At 43.5% G+C, this 22012-nt stretch overlaps 1 long non-coding RNA gene across 1 annotated transcript; it reads right to left on the minus strand.

Annotated features, from left to right (window-relative positions):
• Positions 1-969: 969 nt before the first annotated feature.
• On the minus strand, positions 970-21694 carry LOC309516393. Its single transcript, XR_014212874.1, has 2 exons — positions 21637-21694; positions 970-2561 (listed from the first exon to the last, which is right to left on the minus strand). It is a non-coding gene; the product is annotated as an uncharacterized lncRNA (long non-coding RNA).
• Positions 21695-22012: the final 318 nt, after the last annotated feature.

The raw sequence follows: 22012 nt of genomic DNA on the forward strand, positions 1-22012 counted from the left end.
CTGAATCAGACAACTGGGATTTCTGTGGTTTTAGCAAAAGCGTCTCTACGCCCTAGGAGTGCCAGCTTGGTCCTGCGACCGTGGGTGCCCAGGGCTGTGGGTGCCATGCAGCCTGCATGGCCCTGGCACCCAAATTTGTGGGTGCCTGGCCTCTTCATGGGGAATTTTGTGGGTGCTCAAGCACCCTGGGTCCCAGGGAGTTGCTATCTATGCTACGCCCTCTTTTGGCCACAGCTGTAATTTGTAACTTCAACTAAAATAAATGTTTATTGCTCTCTGCCTTTTACAGTAGCATGTCAGCTTAGGCCTAACTCATGCCAGAATGCCTATGTTCCCCTATGCCTAGATAAGGGCTGATCCACACTTACCTTTCCTCCATGTTTTCCAGGCACGGCCTGCACTTTAAAGATTGCAATCTGCAAAAATCCCAAAGGGCCATTTGTTGTGCTTCAGCTTTAAAGATTGGTTTTCCATGGGGAAATCTCTGGGGTGGAAAAGAAAGTGCTCTGACACGGAGCTTTAAAGTGTGGGCCTGTGCCTGGAAAGCACAGGGGAAAACTGTGCATAAGCTCTAAACCTGTTATCCTCTATTAATACTTCACTAAATATGCTATAGATGTGCATCTGCTTATGTACTCTGCACATCCCTTCAAATGTAATTAAAAACAACAACACTCTTAATAAGTCCCATATACACTCACTCTGGGCTTCCTTCTCATGTTGAAAGTGGCAAGTTGCTTGGGTTTTAGCCAAGTATAGTGATGCCTTGGTTCTCAACTGCCTTGGTTCTCAAATGCCTTGGAACCCAAACACTGCAAACCCGGAAGTGTGAAGGTTTGCAAACTTTTTTTGGAAGCTGAACATGCTCCGTTTTGAGTGTTATGCTTCTGATTTGAGTGCCACACTTCTGTTTTGAGTGCCATTTGGAGTGTTACACTGACAATTTGAGTGTTATACTTCCGTTTGGAGTGTTATGCATTTTTGTGGCTCTTTTTTGTGTGTGTGACTGTGTAGAACCCAGTTGAGCTACTGACTGATTGTGTGACTGCAGTACATTGTTTATTGCTTTCATTTTATAGATCAATGGTCTTGTTAGATAGTAAAATTCATGTTAAGTTGCTGTTTGGGGGATTATTATAAAAGTCTGGAACGGATTAATCCATTTTGCATTACTTTCTATGGGAAAGTGTGCTTTGGTTTTGGAACACTTTGGTTTTGGAATGGACTTCCAGAATGGATTAAGTTTGAGAATCAAGGTACCACTGTATAGAGTTCACATCAGGGTAGAATTGTGAGATTCCTCTTTGGACATTCCAGAACTGAAGATCGGAAAAAAGAGAAACTGAAATGTATAGATTTGCCCATCCTTCTTGACATCATACAGAAAAGCTGTCACGATCCCTTATATCAGTTTTAAAGGAATTCAGAGGTGATCCATTCCTACTTGGACACAGCTATCGCCAGTGCTTTTTGCCTAAAAAAATGTTTAAGGGTACTCTCCTTTTCCTACTCATCGAAATACTGCCCCTCAATGAGGCCAAACTTAGATTCACAAAATGTTTAGGGGTATGTGTACCCCTAGGTCCCCCCAGAAAAAAGCACTGGCTATCACACACAAAAGGGGAATCAGGATAGGGCTCAACAGGTTGTGAGCCCAAGTAACTTACACCTGGTGAAAGAGCCCCAGGGCTGACCTTGGAGTCTCCAGTTTTGCGTAGCCACTCCCAGGTGGAAGACCTGAATCTCCAGGTGGATGGGAGCACTTTAAAACGCACCACCACCACTTAAGAAAACTGTGCATGCAGCTTGCAAGTTTCAGCCCAGCAGGAACTGGCTGCAGATTATTACATAGACACTCCAGGAGTTGGGCTGGGCTCAAGAGGAGGAGGGGGGTTAAGAGTGTGTGACAAGTAGGGCTGCAAAAGTGAGAGAAGCATGTGAAGAGCAGCAGCAGCAGGAGGAGCCAAACCCTTCTGCCCCCTCTGCCCACAGCAACTCCTCAGCAGTGACAGAGCTTCATGCTCCAGCACCGGGGGGGGGGGGCAGGGCAGAGAGCAGGCGGGGGCGGGGCTGGCGCGCGTCCCGGGGGCATGGTGTGCCACCTGTAGGGGCATGGCACCCAGTGCGGGCGGGGGGGCAGCCGCGATGGCACCTGACCAGGATCACGCTGCCGGGGGGGGGGCGGTGGACTCCCCCCACCTGCCCCTTCCTCCGCCAGTTCTCCTCAATGGCCTTTTGACACTGGGGAGCTGAGAGACAGGCGTGGTGACTGGAGACTCTGGACTGGAGGAAATATTTCTTTCATTAGGAGTGGAGACTGGGTGGCTCATTTCAGGAGGAAGTGGGTGAGGTGGGGGGGGGCGAAGAAAAGAAAATGCTGGCCTGGGAAGTTCCTAATCCAGTTCCAGTATCTGCCCCCTTCTGCTTCCAGGGCAGTCCACTTTCCAGGTGGCAGGTGGAGACTTCGTGTGTTGTGCTTGATGATGCCATGAGGGGCTGCCCTGGGACCCAGATTGGGGCCCTGAAATCTCAGGCTCTGCGATGCTCCTGATTTGGCAATCCTAGGCGAGTAAGAGAGATTGATTGGCATGTAGGTGATACACAAGCCATTCATATTACAAATAATTTGTAATGTACAAAAGAATTAAACCATTTGACAACTTGTTCCAGTACAGCCATTTTGTTGATCAAAGAGCACTGATGATCAGGCAACAAGGTAACTTTGGGTGTATTGAGGGACCAGTCTTACTAACCCCTTCGCAATGTATGATATAAATGGCATCTGGGTCTCTGCAGCTACCTGTGCAATCTACTGTCCACAAAATCTATGGGGTTGAGTAATTTTTTCATAGAGCAGCCAAACTCGCCAAACGCTCTTCATCCACTCACTGGATGGATGTGAAGCGATATGAACCCCTCCTGAGTTTTCTGGTGCTGGGAAGCCGCTCTCCTGGCTGCTGTCAAGAGGAACACCCCCAAAACCTTATGCAGCTCTGGGACTTAGTTGTGGCTCCTCTCTTTCTCTCCTCCCTCCCACTTCATCCTCTCAGCAATTCTGCAAGGCAGGCTGGGCAATCTGCCCTCTCCCTGGGTCTAAGATCACCCAGTAAGCTTCATAGTGGGGACTTGAACCTGGACGTCCCTGGTGGTCTTAGCCTGACACTCTCACCATTGCGCCACACTAGTTCAAGATTCTGTGATACAGCCACATCCATTTGTGACACCCACATCTCCAGGAGGGAGCCAGGAAAAACAAGGTCTATAAACCTGCCAGTGTCTCCCTTCTTATTTTTTCTGCTTCCTTCTTCAAAGATGCTTTTATGTATTGTTTTACTTGACAATAAACCCAAAACCATTACCTTAGATTTTGCCTTTTCTTTCCAGTGAAAACTCAGTGTAAGAAAGCTTGCAGTAGCAAATCATTAAAATCTCACATTATTATACTTACATTTACGGGAATATTATACTTTACAGAGTCCTTGCTTAGCACTCTAAACAATGATTTCTATGTGTCCTTGATGTTGACCTTTTCCTAATGTGTGCTCCCCCCCCCACTCCCCAATTACTGATAAAAGAAAGAGCAGAGCTGAACTGCAGCATTTTGTTCAAGTGGCATTAGACTTAAAGGCAGGGTTTTAATGGTGTTTTCTGTCTGCTTTTCTGTCTGCCTCAAAAACAAGCCTGCCTTGCAGCAGCAAAAAAGAGGAGCATGAGCACATTGCTCAGAAGAGCATAACCTAAAACTGTCTAGGTGCTTATGGATGAATCATCTGAGGAAAATAAATGTTGTCACTACAGGTGATTCTACACTTAAATTAGGGAAGTTGTGCTCATTGTATATTACCTTGATCTGTGTCCCTTGGGAAAGAGACTGCTTAGTACACTTTAAAAATTGTCTTCATCAAGGAAAACAAGACTGCTCATTCTTTTGAAACTCTTGGTAGCTTTTGATGCAGTGAGTGATATAATGTTTCTGGACTGAGATAGTTATGAAACAGGGGCCCTGAGCCAAAGAGTCGGTGCCAGAGGCTAGCAGCTGCTTTAGTCTACAACAATTTGCCTGTATGGTCCTGTAAGTCTATATCTTGCCCCCTCTGCTTTTAAATGCCTGTGTGCAACCTCTGGAGGAGACAGTCCATTTGTATATTGATGACACCCAAGTCTATTCTTTCTTTCCATCAAATCCAGCAGCCAGCCTTTAGTCTTTGTTTTTAATGGCTATTGCTCCTTGTTCTGGCACTTCATCCTCTGGTTACCAGGAGCAGCTCTCAGGCAGGAACTGGTCTCCTGCATTGCAGGGGCTGGACTAGATGGGGCCCCTTCCAAATCCAGAGTTCTCTTATTCTATGCATGGGCCTTATCCTTTGCTACGTGCCTCCAGTAAACAGCTTGTCAAAATAAAGTGTATACTTTTATGATATTTATATCTCAACTTCTTTTTCCAGGAATCTTCGGGTGCCATCCAGGCATTAGCCAGATCCAGAGCTCCTCAATTTAAGAAACTCTTGGACTCCCTTCTCTTTGCCTATTTCTGACCATGGAATCTCACTCAGGAGCTCCTTACACTTTTTGAAATCAGCCTTCTTCAAGTCTAGAGTTCATGCCCGACTATACCCAGCTTCCCCTTGCCTGTGTGTCATGACACCCAAGAGGACATGGTACTTCCACTTCATTCATCCCTCCCTGTTGGTGAGGCCCAGAGTTTGAGTTCCAACAGATATTGGGGAAGTTGAAGCCTATGATTACTGTATCTCTCCTTTTTGAATGTTTGGTAATCTGCTCCCAGAAGGCATTGTCCAAGTCTTCAGTCTGACTTGGAGGTCTATAGCAGGCACCAAATGTAAGGTCACTGTTGTTTCTCTCTCCTACAGTTTCCCCCCAAATACTCTCAATCTGCCTTTCATGCTAAGGTCATGGATCTCTGTACAAGTGTACATATCCTTTACATATAATGCTGCTCCCTCTCCCTTCCTGTTTGGTCTATTCTTTTGAACAGGTCTATTCCTCTAGTTCTACATTTCTTTCATGGATCTCATCCCACCAGGTTTCAGTAATGCCTACCAAGTCCTCTTTGCCACCCTGTATTAAGTGTCCCACATCTTGAGGCCATGTTAATAGCATGGCATTTTAAAGTAATCAACTTAAACTAAACTCTGACTTGCATCACTAGGATATAGCCCTTTTGTGTTAAATAATCCTCAGTCATTTCACAACCTGGATTCATTTTAGCCATTCTCTTTCCTAGGTAGCAAACAATAAAGTTGACAACACAGGAATCTCAAAGTAGGCAATATTTTGTCTGAAGACACCAAGATAAAACTGACCCAGATCGTTGACATCTGCAGAGCCCTAGCTTTCAAACAACCTTCAGAAAGAATATTGCAAGAAAGACAATATATATCCTGCCAGTAAAGGACAAAAGGTGAGTTCTGTCAGCTATGAACATGTCTTGAATATATAAATTCAGGGAAGTTTTTAATGTTTGATGTTTTATCACTTTATTTATTATTATTAATAATAAAAATATTCTGTTGGGAGCCGCACCGAGTGGCTGGGTATAAATAAATAATAGTAATTATTATTCTTATAAATTTTGTGAGTGATATAATATAGAGAGAGTTGAGTTTTAGTCCCTTGCAGGGACAAGCTATTATCCAATACTATTAGTATGGTGCCAAACTTCATTTTTAACTGTATTTATATGTAATTTAATAATTTAAAAATTAATAATAATAATTTATTATTTATATGCCACCCATCTGACTGGGCTGCCCCAGCCACTCTGGGTGGCTCCCAGTAGACCTGAAGGAGCATCTCCATCTCCATCTCCATCCCCATCATCCAGCCCGGACACAGAGGTCCAGCTCCAAGGGCCTTCTGGAAGTTCCCTCCCTGCGAGAAGCGAGGTTACAGGGAACCAGGCAGAGGGCCTTCTCAGTAGTGGCACCCGCCCTGTGGAACACCCTCCCATCAGATGTCAAAGAGAAGAACAACTACCTGACTTTTAGACGACATCTGAAGGCAGCCCTCTTTAGGGAAGCTTTTAATGTTTGATGTTTTATCGTGTTTTTAATATTCGGTTGCAAGCCGCCCAGAGTGGCTGGGAAGGCCCGGCCAGATGGGTAGAGTATAAGTAATAAAATTATTATTATTATTATTATTATTATTATTATTATTATTATTATTATTATTATTGACACAATGAAACATTGACCATTAAAAACTTCCCTGAATAGGGCTGCCTTCAGATGTCTTCTAAAAGTCAAATAGTTGTCTGTTCGACATCTGATGGGAGAGCATTCCACAGGGTGGGCACCACTGCCAAGAAGGTCCTTTGCCTGGTTCCCTGTAGCTTCATGTCTTGCAGTGAGGGAACCAGCTAGACAATGGAGATGGAGACGCTACTTCATTTATACAGGGCCGAGGCTTTTTAGGGTTTTAAAGGTCAACACCAACACATTGAATTGTGCTCAGAAACTTACTGAGAGCCAGTGAAGATCCTTTAGGACTGGTATTATAAGGTCCCGATGGCTGCTCCCAGTCACCAGTCTAGCTGGTGACTAGATTAGTTGTAGTTTCCGGGTCACCTTCAAAGGTAGCTCCACGTAGAGCGCATTGCAGTAGTCCAAGTGGGAGATAACCAGAGCATACACCACTCTGGCGAGATAGCGGGCAGGTAGGGTCTCAGTTTGCATATCAGATGTAGCTGGGAGACAGCTGCCCTGGACACAGAATTGACCTGCTCCTCCATGGACAGCTGTGAGTCCAAAATGACCCCCATGCTGTGCACCTGGTCCTTTAGGGTCACAATTACTCCATTCAGGACCAGGGAGTCCCCCATACCTGCCTGCCCCCTGTCCCCCAGAAACAGTACTTCTATCTTGTCAGGTTTCAGCCTTAATCCATTAACTGCCATTCATCTTCCAACTGCCTCCACTCACACAGGACGTTCACCACCTTCACTGGTTCTGATTTAAGCAAGTGGTTGAGCTGGGTATCATCCACATATTGGTGAACACCCAGCCCAAACCCCCTGGTGATCTCTCCCAGCAGCTTCATGTAGATGTTAAAAAGCATGAGGGAGACGGAGTCCTGAAGCCATCAGGATCTATTAAGTGGTGGAGTGGACCATTAGAATTGATCCCACCTCCCTGCAGAGGGGAAGGATCATGGAGGTCTAGTTGCACGAGGAAGTGATCTCACCATGACACTTCTTCTGTTCCACTGGAACTTAATGTCAAATCACCCACATCCACAGAGGTGAACACCAGATCTAAAGCATGTTCCTGACTATTAGTAGGGTCAGATTTATTCAGGGACAGTCCATGCTTTCCATAAAGTCCCAAGCGGCCCCTCGTAAGTTTGTGTCACCAGACTAGGACTACCAGACTAGGGACTCAGCTACATTAGTAAAAATAAAAGGTTATAAATGTGTTATAACACTATGACACCCAATTGTGCTGTAGAGCTGAAATCAGAACTCTATGAAAATTTCCATTGTGAGCTTTAAAACGGGTTTTCTCAGTGCATTTTCAGAGCATTTTAAATAGCTATGTACATGTAGCCTCTGTGTCTCCAGGAGAACATCTGCCACAACCTGAAGCAGCTCAGGCAGGGAATCTTTGGTGCAGCGAGGAGGCTAGTACACCATTAGGAATCCTGTACTACCACTGTTGCCCAACTTCCAGACATGCACTCAGAAAACTGGGTCTCCCCAATATTTCAGGGTCCAGGATTTTAAATGTTCATGTATTAAATGTAACTTTGATGTATTTGTATTTAGATTAGTACTATTTTACAATAAGGTCTGATCCCCAGCCTTCCACTCTACCCTGAGAATTTATGGCTGTTCCAGAGTACCTACAGCTATCAGGTATCAAGCACCTGAGACCTAAGTGGAGTTTAATTGAGATATTTTGGCTCAAAGCCAATTGGATATAGATAGAAGTCAGAGAAATAAAAATGTCTAGTCCTAGATCGGATTCATTGTTGCTTGAGCAATCTTCTCTGGAATAACCCTGACCTCTCTGGAACGCTGTAATTTTCCTTCCTGAAGTCACCCATAAAGCTAAGCAATCAGAGGCAGCAGACTTTCCTGCTAACAGCTATACGGTGTCAGGGGTCAAAGAGGAGCTAGTCTGTCAGCAAGTGTTTAAGTACCTTATGCTCTGTGCAACTGTATTAGTTTGCCAGAGCCGCTGGTTTGTGCTCTGCCAAGCTTCATTGACACATGGTCAGAAGGTGCTCTTGCAGCTCCCAGCTCTGCAGGAGATGGACGACTGCAAAGGACCTGCAGACTTTTAGTTAGATTTCAGAAAGCTTCTGACTCTGGCCTTGCTTCTGAGCAACTCATTCCCTGGGCGCAGACTGCGCTGTTCTCAGACTGCACAATTCTGCTTTCCCACTTGCCTGATTGATCAGCTCCCTTCCTTCTGGCTTCTCCGCTTGATTTACCTACCTGGTCGGCCCCTGCTTGCCCCCAGACACTGGCTATACCGCTGTGAATAATAGAACACACATTTCATTTATTTTTTAAAGAAAAAACAATGCTAGTACAATGAGGCAAGCTAAATTTCCAAAGCAGATGTATTGCAGCTTCACTCCTATGGATGATTAGCTTGACCTCGCCTTTTTTGTACCTCTCTACTTTATTTACTTTCATTTGGCTGGATACGCAAATCCTTTAAGAATGTGCTTCTATATCTGTGACACATCAAAAGCAAAAGGACTCTGCTTTGATGCTGCTGCCCATTGCTTTCAGTAGGATATGAATTTGCATACATTAAAAGCAATGGCTAGCGCTTGGAGACACATTCAGGTGTGCATGCCATTTATTCCTATAATTCTTAAAAGCAAGACTATCCAGTGAGCTCCGCAGAGTTTCCATGGATACTTGAGACCAAGCAGTGGAACAGGGTCTTTCACATCAATGGCTTCTTTTAAAAATAATATTAATCTGTTTAAAAGAAATAGTGCTCAGGTAAGCAGAAAGCATATACTCAGTATGTTACTACTATATTATGTTGCGCGTGTTCTTCAACAAGTTGCTGAATTTTTAGCCTCATATGACACAGAAGATCCTCAGATGGGTCTATTCTATTTATAAAACTAACTTGCCATATTTCTAAAAGAGAAAATCCAGACCCAAAAACTGTTGAACATTTTTCCATTCCCCCCCCCAATACAAAGTTTTTACCTATTTTTAATAATAGCAATCCCAATATGGGCTACCATGCAGGTTTTCCTGGACATTTTTAGCCGCTTTATGAAAATTCCATTTTTGACAGGTGAATCCCATTCCGGACATGTTGTTGTTGTTTAGTCATTTAGTCATGTCTGCCTCTTCGTGACCCCATGGACCAGAGCACGCCAGGCACTCCTGTCTTCCACTGCCTCCCACAGTTTGGTCAAACTCATGCTAGTAGCTTTGAGAACACTGTCCAACCATCTCGTCCTCTGTCGTCCCCTTCTCCTTGTGCCATCAGTCTTTCCCAACATCGGGGTCTTTTCCAGGGAGTCTTCTCTTCTCATGAGGTGGCCAAAGGATTGGAGTCTCAGCTTCAGGATCTGTACTTCCAGTGAGCACTCAGGGCTAATTTCCTTAAGAATGGATGCGTTTGATCTTCTTGCAGTCCATGGGACTCTCAAGGGTCTCCTCCAGCACCATAATTCAAAAGCATCCATTCTTCGGCGATCAGCCTTCTTTATGGTCCAGCTCTCACTTCCATACATCACTACTGGGAAAACCATAGCTTTTACTATACGGACCTTTGTTGGCAAGGTGATATCTCTGCTTTTTAAGATGCTGTCTAGGTTTATCATCGCTTTTCTCCCAAGAAACAGGCATCTTTTAATTTCGTCACTGCTGTCACCATCTGCAGTGATCTTGGAGCCCAAGAAAGTAAAATCTCTCACTGCCTCCATTTCTCCCCCTTCTATTTGCCAGGAGGTGATGGGCCCAGTGGCCATGATCTTCGTTTTTTTGATGTTGAGCTTCAGACCATATTTTGTGCTCTCCCCTTTCACCCTCATTAAAAGGTTCCTTAATTCCTCCTCACTTTCTGCCATCAAGGTTGTGTCGTCTGCATATCTGAGGTTGTTGATATTTCTTCCGGCAATCTTAATTCCGGCTTGGGATTCATCCAGCCCAGCCTTTCGCATGATGAATTCTGCATATAAGTTAAATAAGCAGGGGGACAATATACAGCCTTGTCGTACTCTTTTCCCAATTTTGAACCAATCAGTTGTTCCATATCCAGTTCTAACTGTAGCTTCTTGTCCCACATAGAGATTTCTCAAGAGACAGATGAGGTGATCAGGCACTCCCATTTCTTTAAGAACTTGCCATAGTTTGCTGTGGTCAACACAGTCAAAGGCTTTTGCATAGTCAATGAAGCAGAAGTAGATGTCTTTCTGGAACTCTCTAGCTTTCTCCATAATCCAGCGCATGTTTGCAATTTGGTCTCTGGTTCCTCTGCCTCTTCTAAACCCAGCTTGCACTTCTGGGAGTTCTCGGTCCACATACTGCTTGAGCCTTCCTTGTAGAATTTTAAGCATAACCTTGCTAGTGTGTGAAATGAGTGCAATTGTGCGGTAGTTGGAGCATTCTTTGGCACTGCCCTTCTTTGGGATTGGGATGTAGACCGATCTTCTCCAATCCTCTGGCCACTGCTGAGTTTTCCAAACTTGCTGGCATATTGAGTGTAGCACCTTAACAGCATCATCTTTTAAAATTTTAAATAGTTCAGCTGGAATGTCATCACTTCCACTGGCCTTATTATTAGCAGTGCTTTCTAAGGCCCATTTGCCCATTCCGGACATATGGTAGCCCTAATAAAACCATTGCTTGACCACTGAATATTTTCTACAATAAATTCTCATATTGACGTGCCAGGGTAAATTCGTCTTCTTCCTCCAGAAATGCCTTGACTGTGGTTCATAAGCCTCTTTCTGTCAAGGGTCTCATTCTCTCAGGGGTAATCTGTCAAGGACCCCATACCAACAGATTATGGAGCCAGAGGAAAGTAATCTAGGATAAATACTTCATTTTTCACCATAGATTGTTGTTGTTTAGTCGTTTAGTCGTGTCCGACTCTTCGTGACCCCATGGACCAGAGCACGCCAGGCACTTCTGTCCTCCACTGCCTCCCGCAGTTTGATCAAACTCATGCTAGTAGCTTCAAGAACACCATCCAACCATCTCATTCTCTGTCGTCCCCTTCTCCTTGTGCCCCCCATCTTTCCCAACATCAGGGTCTTTTCCAGGGAGTCTTCTCTTCTCATGTGGCCAAAGTATTGGAGCCTCAGCTTCACGATCTGTCCTTCCAGTGAGCGCTCAGGGCTGATTTCCTTCAGAATGGAGAGGTTTGATCTTCTTGCAGTCCATGGGACTCTCAAGAGTCTCCTCCAGCACCATAATTCAAAAGTATCAATTCTTCGGCGATCAGCCTTCTTTATGGTCCAGCTCTCACTTCCATACATCACTACTGGGAAAACCATGGCTTTTACTATACGGACCTTTGTTGGCAAGGTGATGTCTCTGCTTTTTAAGATGTTGTCTAGGTTTGCCATCGCCTTTCTCCCAAGGAGCAGGCGTCTTTTAATTTCGTGACTGCTGTCACCATCTGCACTGATCATGGAGCCCAAGAAAGTAAAATCTCTCACTGCCTCCATTTCTTCCCCATCTATTTGCCAGGAGGTGATGGGCCCAGTGGCCATGATCTTCGTTTTCTTGATGTTGAGCTTCAGACCATATTTTGCGCTCTCCTCTTTCACCCTCATTAAAAGGTTCTTTAATTCCTCTTCACTTTCTGCCATCAAGGTTGTGTCATCTGCATATCTGAGGTTGTTGATATTTCTTCCGGCAATCTTAATTCCGGCTTGGGATTCATCCAGCCCAGCCTTTCGCATGATGAATTCTGCATATAAGTTAAATAAGCAGGGGGACAATATACAGCCTTGCCGTACTCCTTTCCCAATTTGGAACCAATCAGTTGTTCCATATCCAGTTCTAACTGTAGCTTCTTGTCCCACATAGAGATTTCGCAGGAGACAGATGAGGTGATCAGGCACTCCCATTTCTTTAAGAACTTGCCATAGTTTGCTGTGGTCAACACAGTCAAAGGCCTTTGCATAGTCAATGAAGCAGAAGTAGATGTCTTTCTGGAACTCTCTAGCTTTCTCCATAATCCAGCGCATGTTTGCAATTTGGTCTCTGGTTCCTCTGCCTCTTCTAAATCCAGCTTGCACTTCTGGGAGTTCTCGGTCCACATACTGCTTGAGCCTTCCTTGTAGAATTTTAAGCATAACCTTGCTAGCATGTGAAATGAGTGAAATTGTGCGGTAGTTGGAGCATTCTTTGGCACTGCCTTTCTTTGGGATTGGGATGTAGACTGATCTTCTCCAATCCTCTGGCCACTGCTGAGTTTTCCAAACTTGCTGGCATATTGAGTGTAGCACCTTAACAGCATCATCTTTTAAAATTTTAAACAGTTCGGCTGGAATACCATCACTTCCACTGGCCTTGTTATTTGCAGTGCTTTCTAAGGCCCATTTGACTTCACTCTCCAGGATGTCTGGCTCAAGGTCAGCAACCACACTACCTGGGGTGTACGAGACATCCATATCTTTCTGGTATATCACCATAGATACCTCAGATTAAAACTCCCAGTCCTATGCAGGTCTGCTCAGAAGTAAGCAGCCCTGGATTCAATGAGGATATAAAGAGAATTTTTTTCTTAGTACAACAGACCAACACAGCTACTGTTATGGAAAGTAAGTGAAAATGGTGAGAATGCAAAGAACTCACAGAGTAAGCCATTCTCTTTCTAAAGTTGATTTCTAGTGACTGGAATGCTTTTCAGAGAGAGGTAGCATTTCCAGTTTAGCGTTGCTCAAAATTCCCTCAGTAAGGTCCAAATTTGTTTCAGATTGCACTTTGAACAAGAACAGATGGCCTCATTGAGAACTGCATCTCTCCCCCCACACAAAGAAATTTGAAATCAGATTATTTCACCTTCTCTCAAAATTCATACAGATGTTTCAACTGAGTAGAACCACCACATTTTGGACAAAACTAGATGGTAACTTCTAAACATATGTCAACTTTGGCCAAGATGCAGAGTGAAAGGGACTCACATGTTCTTATGCCACATTTTATCTGAAGCCTGGTGATATACAGATCTCCCTGTGAATAGGTTTGTGTGTCAATATGAAGTTATTCTATGATTTATTACTGTAGATCATGGCATACGTAAGAAAACGGACATAACCTAATATGACAAGAGATACCCCATCCGTGAACTTTGGTGAGCCTGGTACTTGTCTGATCCCAGACTCCTTTGCTAAAAGGCATTCAGGCATATTCTGAGTTCTTCACACCTTGCACAAAGGTCAGCACATGCAGATTTAGTTGCCAAGTACAGTCCATTCATCCCCGGAATAGAGACCATCAATATAATGTTAGTATAATTTGAAGGCAGAGAGCAGACAAAAGATAACCAATCAAAGGCCACTAGAATAACAGTGCCTCAAACTTAATTTGCAAGATGGTGAGGTGATAAATTAGCAGGAACTCTGGGGGAAAGACAAAAAAACTACAGGAATTGTTAATCTCAAAGCCCCCTCCCTTCTCCATGAAGGAAAGGGTATAAAGGTGCCCTCAAATTTGTAGCTAGTGGCTCTCCTAGCTCCAGCGAGGACATTCATTCAGTGCTCACAACACTGGTCTACTCTTCCTTCCTTGCTCTCCATTACTGAACTTACTATTAGTGCGAGTCCTGCTGGCAAAATTTTCATTTCTATAGGCTTTAAAAATTAAGGAATCTTTCACTCTTCATATCAAGGTGTAGGATTTGTAGGATTTCCTGCCTGCTTAAATTGTAATTTTGCTGTCTGAAACAGCATTTATATATTCTGTCACTTTCATTTCATATAATAAATGAAGCTATTTTTAACTTTTGCATGAAAACTTTTTGTGGGCATAAGATTAAGTATAAAACACATAGTGATCAATGGATGCACGTTATAAATCCAGCAAAAGAAACCAAATCTCTCTGACAGAGTGTATATGAATACACCTGAATGGGAGACATGAACATGGGTTCAGACATAAACTGTAAAATTCCCTCCAGGGCCATATAAAGAGGAACACAGCACTAGTTTAGTGCCCATTTTCATATTATGTGCAATTTGATTTTTCCCCCCCTGGAGGCAGATAACGTGGAAATGAGTTCCAAACTTCCACTATATACCACTATAGTTCCAGAAGTGGTTTTTACATCGTGTGACAGCTCAAATGTAACATGGAACATTAGGGGGAAATTGTGAAAATGGAATAAAGTGCCATGTGAATGCCACTCTCCATCTCATCAGAAGCGACCAGGGCAAGCCCAAGGCGTTGTGCTGTCTAAAAGCAACAAAACCAAGAAGCAACCAACTGCAAAAACAACGATACAAAGATATCCAAATAATAAAATAGAATAAAACCAGCATACTACCATTAAAACCAGCCACGCCTTAAAAACAGCACAGTCAGTTTAAAACTTTTAGGACCACATCATCTTCTTTTACAAGAAGAAAGAAGAAAGAAGCCATCGGAAGGAAATGAGTTTTCACTGCCTGCTCAAAGGAGCTGTCTGCATAAACCTTCCCCTTCCCCCGGGAGGGAGTTTCATAGATATGGAGTCACTGCCAAAAGGGTTCATAATGAGAAAATATGCATTTGATTGCACTTGGGAGTCTTCCTATGTTGACTTTGCAGTACAGTAACAAATAATATTCCATATTTTCCTCCACTAAAATGAAAGTAAAGTTTTTGGTAAAACATTTTCTATGAGCAAATTTCTCTCTCCACCCCCTTTCCTGGCACTGACATTTTATTTATGTACTAATTTTTGTTTAATTATATTTAACAACACCATGTGAACCAGGGGCAGTCTTGCATTTTAAATTTACAGTCCATGGCATCCTTCAGGATTTGGCAGGACAAGTTGGAACTCCATCCCTATGCTTGCTTGGAATGTAACTTAATGACAACATTGCTATTTATTGTGTTACCAGCAGAAATCTTGAACTGCTGGGTGCATATTTGGACAGAAAAAGTAATTTAAATTTCCCTGTTTACAAAGCGTCAGGGACAGAAGCTCCCCTCTTCAGGGAAATTTGGCATTAGCCTCTAATTATCTGTTATTTTATTAGGTACAGGATAAACAGCTGAAAGATTAAATTGGGGGGTGGGGGTGGAATGCAGTGAAGTTCATAACATAATTAACAAATCACTAATGCCATATTGAGGAAGTATGAACTATGCTTCATAGCCAAGAAACTTTTAGATGCCATGGTAAGGGGAAAGTAATTGGATAAGTATCCTTGCCTTTCATCCTCTGCTCTCAAAATCATATTTAGAAGTCAGACAAATCATTTTGAGTCAGACAAATGTTAATACTCATGCGAAAAATTAATGTCCACTGGCTGTAGTAACATTATGCATGTTTAATACCTATTATGTATTATTATTATTTTCGTATTTGAAAGCTGTTACATGACAGAAACAGCTTTCATCTTCAGCAAAACGGTTCAGAAAACAGATTTATTCAGGAACTTCACTCGCATGTTATAAAGCTGTTTCAAGAGTTTGATTCATTTAGTCATTGGAATTTGGCAAGAAATAGCCATGAAGTCTGGGATATATGCAGTCCCGCACCCTGCTTCTAAGAAAGGCCACTTGGGTGCCCGCAGATAATAGGCAAGGCTTGGAAAAGGCAGCCTTCCCTTGCTTTGATCCCAGCATCTGGCACAGAGGAGGTTCACTGACTGCCAAGAGATCCGCTTGGCAGATCCTTCATGAATAAGAGCTAAGTGACAAGCCATTGCCATGTCTTGCTGAGCAGAGTTCCATATTTTTATCTTATCTTATTTATAAGGTATGTTATTTGCTGCACTATCATTAAAAATGATTTACCACCGTATATGTATCTGTTATAGATTTGTTAATTGCTGTGTGACTCTACTGCTAATCAGCTTCATTGGATGACCCAAATTCTAATATTTTGGTGAAAGAGGGAGAAAAAATATCTCTAGCCACATTAAAGACGTTATTTAATTTTCCATTAGATGGGTATCAAGTTACAACTAATAAATTACTATTTCTGAAATTTCATCTTGAAATGAAACTGCCTGTGGTAGAAAAAAAAAAGCTGCTTGGCTTATGTTACCAGGCTTGCGCATAGATAATAGAATCACCGAGTTGGAAGGGATCCTGAGGATCATCTAGTCCAGCCCCCCGCATTGCAGTTGTCCCACACGGGCATCGAACCTGCAACCTTGGCATTCTCAACCCCAGGCTCTAACCAACTGAGCTATCCAGAATGACTAATAAAACATGTCCCTGATCACACATGTTGCACTTAACATCTGTGTGACTTGTGGTCTTATGCAAGCCTGGTATTTCTAGATCATTGGCACAGGTTCGCAGCACATCGTGGAGGGGCTGCACTCTGCACTGGTCTGGTTTATTACTGGGAAGGATTAGAGAGAACCACTGAATTTTAAAAAGAGTTATTTATTGTTGCAATTGCCAAAATAGCATTAAAAAGTAAATTTGTTCTGGAGTTGGCAAAAACATCAGGTACAGAGTGCAGAAATGGCACATGCCCAAAGATCTTGCCCCCGATAGGCATTGAAGGCAAATCTGTCTCATATCAACGTCTAGCGTACACTCAGGTCTGCTTCCTCCATGCGCTTGTCAGATCCTCCCTAGAAGAAAGCTAAAGAAGCCAAGGAGACAGGAGGCATCTGGGTAACCATCAGGTTTGGACCACAACAATGGGGACCATTTCAACTAGGGCAGTCAAAATATTGAAGCTCCTATTTGATAATCAGTGGTTTTCAAATTAATCACATTTAAGATGTGTGAATGTCACTCAAACCTGAATATGGGTTTGACATATTTTGCACATCTGGAAGGAAATTACGGTACATGGTTTTGCTGAAGGGTCAGATAACTAAAGTCATGTGATACAGATAAACTTGTTACTAGAGAAACACACATTGCTGTAAGAAACTGCAAAATGGTTTTGATGCAATCTACCTAGATCAAAGATTTGCAGTAAAAGACTCACTAAAAGACCTTGGTGAGGTGAGAAATGTGGACAAAGAACCTATGAGCAGGACATTTGGGGCAGCTTTGATGTCAAAACTGAAAGCTTTCCTCTGGTTATTTATGCCAGTTACACAATCCACTGCGGTGCCCTGGAAGATGCTGTCCTGCCGTCTAGCTTAGCTACTCTCCTCCTAAGAGGAAAAGATTACACTGATCTGATAGTGCACCAGCCTCTCAACAATGTGACTACATGACGGGGAGTTATTGTTCCAGCTATCACAGATTCTCATCTGAGATGGGCCACAATATGCATGCATGCTGTATCAAATTCTCATCAGCAGCAGTTTTCAGAAGGATGGAATCTACAGCGTTTGGCACTGCAAATCTGGGCCTTCATTCTGGAGTGGAATTCAGTGCATGGGAAAAGGACTGTGAAGGGGAGATTATCTTGGCAAACAGGAAAACGCTCTGTAGACCCCTTTAGATTAAAGATCTGTTTTCTGTCTTTGTTTCTTAATGCCTTATCTCCAGGCAATTCCCTAGTCAGGAAAAAAACACAAGTCTAGCCTTTGCTTTTGCACTGCTAAATCCAATGTCTGGCTTCTTCTCTTAATACTCCAAGTATTGGTTAAATCCTAAAATTTACTTAATCTAATAAGTATGGGTGCCTTGCACCCACAAATTCTGGCGCTCAAAATCTATAACAATATAATATCAAGCATCAATAGAAGAATAAAAAAGCATTAATAAAACCAAATAAAATTGCAACCCACCAAGTTCCTGGCAAAATAAAAGTGTCTTTTCTACAAATCTAAAAACTATCATAGAAAAAACAGAGAGGGGAAAATTTTGTTCTGGGTGCTATTCCCAAGAAGACTTTGTCCTTCATAGCCAGCAGCCAAGTTTCAGATGGTGGCAAAATAAGGGGCAAGGCCTCAGAGGGTGAACACTGGAAAGTCCTGTAAGTACAGTGGTGCCTCGCAAGATGAAAAGAATCCGTTCCGCAAGTCTCTTCGTCTTGCGGTTTTTTCATATTGCGAAGCAAGCCCATTAGCGGATTAGCGCTATTAGCGGCTTAGCGGGCTTAGCGGATCAGCTGATAAGCGGCTTAGCGGATCAGCTGTTAAGCGGCTTAGCGGATCAGCTGATAAGTGGCTTAGTGGCTTGGGAAAAGGGGGGGAGGGAAAAAACCCCACAGGAACTCGCAGGACATTTTCGTCTTGCGAAGCAAGCCCATAGGCAATTCGTTTTGCGAAGCACCTCCAAAACGGAAAACCCTTTTTGTGTTGTTATTAGTATAAGAATGGGGAATTCGTGGAAGGGAAATAGGGTCGACCTTAGAAAAAGTTTTCTATAAATGATTGAGGTATATAAGTTAAAAGTTGATATATAAATTGAGTTAAATATAAAAATGAATTAAGGTTAAAAAATTAATATAAATAAACATAACAACAAATGAAGGTTAAGAATTTAGAGATAAAGACTTCCGGGTTGACGCGATCTGGAAATGGCGGATTCCCTCCGAGCTGCGGAGGGAATCGGCCCTACCGAGGACGGGTCTTTGCCGCACCGGCGACGCGGGGACCCTTAAAAACCGCAGGCGCGGAAGCCTGCAGACTGAAGACTCGGCGGGTGCCTTAAGCGCCCCCCCTGATTCGCGAAGAGCCTTTTTAAAGGCTGCGGAGGGGATACGGGGGTGGCGTGGCACTGAGAGTCGATCGCTACCTCGGTGGAGCGAAGCCGCGAGCCATGACCAGAGAGCGCTGACTTCCTTCCTTGAAATTTGGATCGAAAGAATCACCCGTGAGTAAGACGGAATTGGACTTTAAGAATATTATCCTGTGAATTTGAGACGACCGGGGGGTGTGCTAAAAGGAAGTCCGCACCCCCCCCCCTTGCAGACGATCTAAGCAACGACACAAGAGCTAAGCTGGAGAGCCTACCCTTGGTGGGGTGAGTTAAAAAGGACACTAACTTTCAAGATTTAGCTAAAGAAAATTTTGGGCTGGAGAGTGGAGTTTTGGAAACCTTCTTTTTGTTTTAAACAACCCCCCCTCCCGGGCTCGGGAACGTCCTGCCTTTCTGCCTGTGTAAGAGCTGCGGAGTTTGACAGCTGTCAAAGCTGCCAAACGGGCGGTTTAAAGTGGAAAAATTGCTATTTAAGATCCCTCTGGACTAAGACGAGTTACAATTGAGTCAAAGCTGTTGGAAACAAAGTAATAATAATTAGTTAAAGGATTGTTGGTGAAAAAGCTAGTAAGTAACCAGATTCCCCCTAGGGGGAATTTTGTGAAACTACAATGGATACAATGGCTGTGGAAGGAAAGTTACTAGTGGAAATCGAAAGGATGTTTCAATTGGTGGGAATCTTACAAGAGCAGAGCTTGGCCATGAATAAACAACTTGTGACTATGACCTTGGGAACAGGCAACTCTGCTCTTTGTATTGAGGACCTGAATGAGAAAGAATCCACAGCTGAATGGGAAACAATATCTACAGAGGTGGAAGAGACTAAACAACAAGAAAAAGAAGAAGTAATCTTGGGAAGCAACAACCAAAAGCTGACATCTGTGGAACACAAGCAAGGAGACGCTGGGAACATACCCACCACAAGTCTGCGAAAGACACAGAAGAAGAAGGAGGAGGTTCCGGGACAAAATGGAATACAGGAATTTAAAATAAAGAAATATGGTTGGGGCCTCTGTTTGGACTTTGATTTTGAAGATACAGGCTTTGTGGAAATTTTTCAGCAGTTACTTTTGAATCTCCTTGTGGGAAGAGGATATACTTTGATGGTGAAAGAACTTTTTCCAGACCCGACGACTGACATAAAGGACTACCAACAGGACAGGCGGAGAGGGACTGAAAGAGACTTGAAAGCCTCGGACGTGAGGAACCCAGGCTGAGAATCTCGAATTTGGATTTTTATTTGGAAGGGACATAAACCGGGGATGGGAGGGAGGGAAGAGGAGATTCTTAAAAACTCTTAAGACTTTTAGGTTTGGTCAATATGACTCTTAATTAAGATAAAATGAAAATCGATGGAAGAGAACTTAAGTCCAACTTAGGAAAATCAATTTTTATTATAAAAGAAGTAATAAGATAAATAAGATGCTTAAGAGGAGAAATACCAACTTGCTGATATAATCTTGAAACTGGGATGCACGAGGGGAGGTGGGGGGAAGTCAGGGAACAAGGTTATGAAACCGGGATTTGCTGATTTTATACATGTCTTTGTCTTTTGTCTTTTTTTGTGTGTGTTTTGTTTCTATAAAAGCAGAAAACCAAATAAAAATTTTATATATATAAAAAAAGAATTTAGAGATAAGAACTTGTTGGATAAATATTTGGACTTGGAATACAAGAAGGGGAGGTGAGGGGAAGTCGCGGAAAAAAGTTATTGAAAATGGGACTGTAAAAGATGAATTCTTTTTTGTTTCTTTTTTTTCTTTTTGTTCTCTGTATTACTTGAAACTCCAATAAATATTACTTAAAAAAAAACCACAAAAAACCCGGAAAACCCTTTCGTCTAGCGGGTTTTCCGTCTTGCGAGGCATTCGTCTTGCGGGGCACCGCTGTATTCTAAATCATGTAGGGCTTTAGAAAAGCCAACACTTTGACTTGGCATTCCGCAGATGAAAATAGTGACATTTTTCATCTGAGGAATGTTGGAGGTCCTGCTGCTCCTTCATCATCTGTGTTTCTGCTGCCCCCAGAAGTTCTCACCCCCCCCAACTGACCCTCATTGACCCCTCCCACTTTTACCCACCAGAGGAAGGGGGTGCCTGCACTACACCAACGGGACTCAGCATGTCCTTTTGGGAGTGGGTTCCTTTCTGCCCATGGACCCCCTCGCCCCCTCCCAAGATTGGAGCATGTGATGAGCAGGTGGGTCTCTGTGTCTGTGTGTATCTGTCTCTCTTCTGCCCTTTGGCATCTGTGTTCCTGTCCCCCTCCCCGAGTTCTCACTCCCCACCAACTGACCCTCCTCGGACCCCCCCATTTTTCTCCCCCCCCCCGCCACAGAGAATTTCCTATCAGAAGGTGGGTGAGTTCAACAGGACACAGCAGGCGCACCCTCCACCATCCTCAGAAAACCTCTTAATCCCGACTGCACTTTATTCTTTGGTAGATTTACAAAAAGAAAAACACACACCACTAAATGAATGTTAGAAAGAGGCAAGTTCAGACGCGCAAAGCATTAAAAAAAGGAGCCTTCCAGGAAGGTGCCCGGCAATCGTAAAGCTTTGGCGCGACCTTTTTACGATTGCCAGACACCTTCCCAGAAGGCACTGTGGGCCCCAAGGGTTGCGCCAAAGCCCCTCCGGGAGGGTGGCTGTGCCTGCAGCCGTGGGAAGCAGCCGAGATGGAGGAGGAGGTGGTGGCAAAGGGGCAGGAGGGGGGCGTGAGTGGCGGCAGTGAGATGGGGGCAGAGGAAAGGGGGGCAGGAGGCCACACCACCATGGACTGAGCTAAAGAAGCATGGGCAACAAGCATGTAGTATCTATAATTCTTAAACTGAAAAATGTATTTACTTGTTTATTACAATTACTTCCATGTGACTCCTAATTCTGAATGCTTTCAGAGCAGCAGATAATTTAAAATCATAAAACTATAAAGGACAATTTTATATTAATGTTTTAAGAACCAAAGCATACGTACAGTCTCATGAGAAACAAATAAAACTAAGGACAAATAAAAACGTTGGAAACATACATAGCATAAAAATGAATATAAAATTGGAGACTTCCGGGGTGGCGCCTCCAGTGATGGCGGACTCCCTCTGAACAGGAGGGACAAGCTCTGCATGAAACGGGTCTTTACCTCTGCGGCGTAGCAGGGACCATTCTGGAAATCACAGGCGGATGAAGCCTGTGACCGTGGGACTCGGCGGGCACCTTTAGCGCCCCC

The sequence above is a fragment of the Podarcis vaucheri genome (genome assembly GCF_965113315.1).
Source record: "Podarcis vaucheri genome assembly, chromosome: 13".
In the NCBI taxonomy this organism is placed as follows: Eukaryota; Metazoa; Chordata; class Lepidosauria; order Squamata; family Lacertidae; genus Podarcis; species Podarcis vaucheri.